Below are 4,818 nucleotides of genomic sequence, written 5' to 3'. Positions count from 1 at the left end.
AACCGATTGATGTAGGTGAGAACCGTCTACTCAAGGACGTTATTATACTTAGTTTATTTGACACTAATACAAGTAAGTATAATAACCAAAAACCAAATGCCTTTATTTATATAGAATATGATACAACAAGTCCAAAATACAATCATCAAATGATTGACTCTAGGGCTCTAGCTAACAATCTCCCACTAGCACTAGTGCCAATCAGTGTAGGCTCTAAGCTCCAATGACCTAGTGTGACCATCATGCTTCCTCTGTGCCAAAGCCTTGGTCAAGGGATCTGCGATGTTAGCCTCTGTAGGTACTCTGCAAATCTTCACATCTCCTCTCTTGATGATCTCTCGAATGAGATGGAAGCGCCGTAGTATGTGTTTGGTCCGCTGGTGTGAGCGAGGTTCCTTCGCCTGTGCTATAGCTCCATTGTTGTCACAATAGAGCTCAATGCGGTCAGCAATACTGGGAACCACCCCAAGTTCAGTGATGAACTTGCGGATCCAAACTGCCTCATTTGCTGCCTCTGATGCAGCAATGTACTCGGCTTCTGTTGTAGAATCAGCTACTGTATCCTGCTTCGAACTTTTCCAGCTGACATCACCACCATTAATGCAAAATACGAACCCCGATTGCGATCTATACTCATCCTGGTCGGTCTAGAAGCTAGCATCATTGTAACCCTTTACAGCTAGCTCATCATCGCCTCCATATATCAAGAAATATTCTTTAGTCCTTCTTAAGTACTTAAGAATATTCTTGACCGCTATCCAGTGACTTTCACTTGGATCTGACTGGTATCTGCTCGTCATGCTCAAAGCATACGAGACATCAGGTCGAGTACATAACATGGCGTACATGATCGATCCTATGGCTGAGGCATAAGGGATCTGATCCATGCGGTCTCTCTCCTCTCTAGAAGAGGGACCTTGAGTCTTTGAAAGACTCACGCCATGTGACATCAGCAGAAATCCCTTTTTGGAGTTCTGCATGGCAAACCGTAGGAGTACCTTGTCAATGTATGTACTCTGACTTAGGCCAAGCAATCTCTTAGATCTATCTTTATAGATCTGTATCTCTAGAATGCGGGATGCCTCACCTAAGTCCTTCATTGAGGAGCAACTCCCTAGCCATGTCTTGACAGACTGAAGCATAGGGATGTCCTTCCCAATGAGCAGTATGTCATCCACATACAATATGAGGAAGACAACTATGCCCCCTACAACCTTCTTGTAGACACAAGGTTCATCTTCATTCCTGATGAAACCAAACTGTTTGATTGCATCATCGAATCGAAGATTCCAGCTCCGAGAAGCTTGCTTTAGTCTATAAATGGACCTATGCAGCTTGCATACTCTGCTAGTATGCTGTGGATCTACAAAACCCTCAGGTTGTGTCATGTACAAATCCTCGAGTAGGTTTCCATTCAGAAATACGGTTTTGACATCCATCTGCCATATCTCATAGTCATGGTAGGCTACAATAGCAAGCATGATCCGAATGGACTTAAACATCGCTACTGGAGAAAAGGTTTCATCATAGTCAATACCATGAATCTGCTTGAAACCTTTAGCTACCAAGAGACCTTTATATATAAGTCCATCCATGTCAGTCTTTCTCTTAAAGACCCACTTACACCCTATGAGTTTTACCCCTTCAGGTGGATCAACCAAAGTCCATACTTGGTTGATGTACATGGATTCCATTTCGGATCTCATGGCCTTTAACCATTTCTCGGAATCTGGTCTCATCACAGCTTCCTGATAGGTGGTAGGCTCATCCTCTATGAGCACAATGTCATCATGGTCAGACAAGAGAAAAGAGTATCTCTCAGGTTGACGACGTACCCTATCAGACCTGCGAAGAGGTATGTCTACTTGAACTGGTTGTTGTTCCTCAACTCCTTGTGGAACAACATCATCCACAACACTTTGTGGTTCTAGTTCAATTTCCATCGAGGCATCAGTGCTATTGTTCGCATCTTGAACTTCTTCAAGATCGAACGCGCTCCCACTAGTCTTTCTAGAAACAAAGTCCCTTTCTAGAAAGACCCCAGTCTTTGCCACAACTACCTTGTGCTGACTGGGAATGTAGAAGTAATATCCCTTAGTTTCCTTGGGATATCCAATGAAAAAGCACTTGTCGGATTTGGGTCCTAATTTGTCTGAGACTTGACGTCGAACGTAAGCCTCACAACCCCAAATCCTCATGAAAGACACCTGGGCATCTCTCCCAGTCCATATCCTATATGGTGTCTTTATCACGGCCTTGGATGGAACTCGATTGAGTATAAAAGCTGCCGTGTCTAAAGCATTGCCCCAAAGGTATGTCGGAAGATCTGTGTGACTCATCATAGATCGTACCATATCTAATAAGGTACGATTCTTCCTTTCAGATACACCATTCCACTGTGGTGTTCAGCAGGAGTGAGTTGGGATAGAATCCCACACTCAGCTAGATAGTCACGGAACTCATGGCTAAGGTATTCTCCACCTCGATCGGATCGAAGTATCTTAATACTCTTGCCAAGATGGTTCTGTACTTCATTCTTGAATTCTTTGAACTTTTCAAAGGATTCAGACTTATGTGTCATCAAGTACACATAACCATATCTACTGAAGTCATCAGTAAATGTGATGAAGTACCTATAACCACCTCTAGTAGCGACATTGAAAGAGCCACATACATCACTATGTATAAGTCCTAACAAATCAGTCACTCTCTCGCTGTGCCCACTAAAGGGAGTCTTGGTCATCTTGTCTCGTAGGCATGACTCGCATATCTCATATGATTCAAAATCAAATGAGTCCAGTAAACCATCCTTATGGAGCTGGAATAAGCGCTTGTCATTTATATGACCTAAGCGACAGTGCCAGAGGTAGGTTTGGTTCATGTCATTTGACTTGAACCTCTTGGTATTTATATTATAGATAGGGCTCTCAAGGTCTAGAATATAGAGTCCGTTTATCAGAGGTGCACTACAATAGAACATATCATTTAAATAGACAGAACAACATTTGTTCTTTATAGTAAACGAGAAACCTTTCTTGTCCAAACAAGAAACTGATATAATGTTCTTAGTTAATGCAGGCACATAACAACAATCGACTAACTCTAGTACAAGCCCAGAGGGCAGAGATAGAAAGTAAGTCCCTACAGCAACAACAACAACCCGTACTCCATTGCCTACTCGTAGGTCCACCTCGCCCTTTGTCAATGGCCTACTATTTCTCAGCGCCTGCACATCAGTACAAATGTGAGAAGCACATCCAGTATCTAATACCCATGATGTAGAAATAGATAGATTGACTTGTATAACATATATACCTGAAGTGGAAGTCTCACTTCGCTTCTTCTTAAGATCCTCCAAGTATACCTTGCAGTTCCTCTTCCAGTGCCTGGTCTGTAACGACCACCCTTCTACTACTACTACTCTCTAAGGATGACCGTTACTTAACTACTAACTCTACTTAACCGGTATGATTAAAAATCACATGGAAACCCTACCGAAAAATTTCGGCAGAGTCTCCCCTGTACCGGTGACCTTAAACTGACATACATAACATAATATACACAGCCACAGGCGGCTGGAACACATATCAAACACACAAAAGGAATAACATCACCACGCAGTTTAATGAAATCAAATCACGCAAGTAATGAATAGCGGAAACAAAGTAAAAACATACAATTAACTAACAGCGGAAGACTAAATGACTCATCTAATACATACTTAATAAATGACAATCTTAATAAATTCTTAAACTAAGTCCCAAGGCTTCCATAGTCCTGGCATCACACACCATCCGCGCCACCTTGTCGCCTTCCTTTCTATATCTTTTCTCTTCCTTTATCTGCAGTAAGAGGAAGTGTAGTCTATAAGCAAAATTTGCTTAGTAAGCGCTATCTAACTCACAAAATCACGAATGTGCATGTATACGAAAAGAACTAGAAACTATATGCTCTAAAAAGAAATAAAGCATAAACATAACTGCTCATGTCAAACTAATAGCAAAGAAAAGCTAAGGAATCTACTCATATAATTCTAATAGTTAATCATGCTGTTCATCTAATAGGTAAACATGAAAACTACTCATCTACTAGATAAACATGGTAGAATAAAGAACTAAACTTACTGATTTTTAGAACTATATGAATCTTATTTCATTTGTTCTAAACTTAATCTTTAATACTTTATGTTTATGTAAAACTCGTTTTACTTGTCCAAAAACTTATACTTATAATACTTCAAAATAATAATCAACTTCTTCTTGGGCCCAGGCATAGTACCATCTTATGCGCGTTCCCTAATAGGTTGGGGTAGCGAGCCACCAATCCTAAAAGAGCAGACCTCGGTCTACCAGGGCCAAGACCTCGGAATTGGACACCTGGATTTGTTTAACGACAACCTCGGAAGTCGGGTACTAGCCTCTTCTTAAAAGTAAAATACTTTTAATCTTAATTACTTCTTCTTTAAATGCCTTGGCATTTTAATAGGCACCTTGTGTGCCAAAATCCCAAAAGTCTTGACTTTGGGATCTACTTAAGGCCTCGGCCTTTTCTTTCTTTTCTTTATCTTTCTTATACTTTTCTTTATCTTTCTTATACTTTTCTTAAACCCAAAATACTGTTAGGGTATCTTTCGGATGCATCTATGAATGAAATTAACTATGTAACACATAATCATGCATAGAATACAAAGGAAATCTGCACATACAATAGTTATCAAAAATCTGCACTAATTCTTAACAGAAATCTGCATACTAGCTTAATAAAAATCTGCATACTAACTTAACAGAAATCTGCATACTAGCTTAATAAAAATCTGCA

The sequence above is a fragment of the Zingiber officinale genome, chromosome 7B (genome assembly GCF_018446385.1).
Source record: "Zingiber officinale cultivar Zhangliang chromosome 7B, Zo_v1.1, whole genome shotgun sequence".
NCBI lineage: Eukaryota > Viridiplantae > Streptophyta > Magnoliopsida > Zingiberales > Zingiberaceae > Zingiber > Zingiber officinale.
This window is presented reverse-complemented; position numbering follows the sequence as displayed.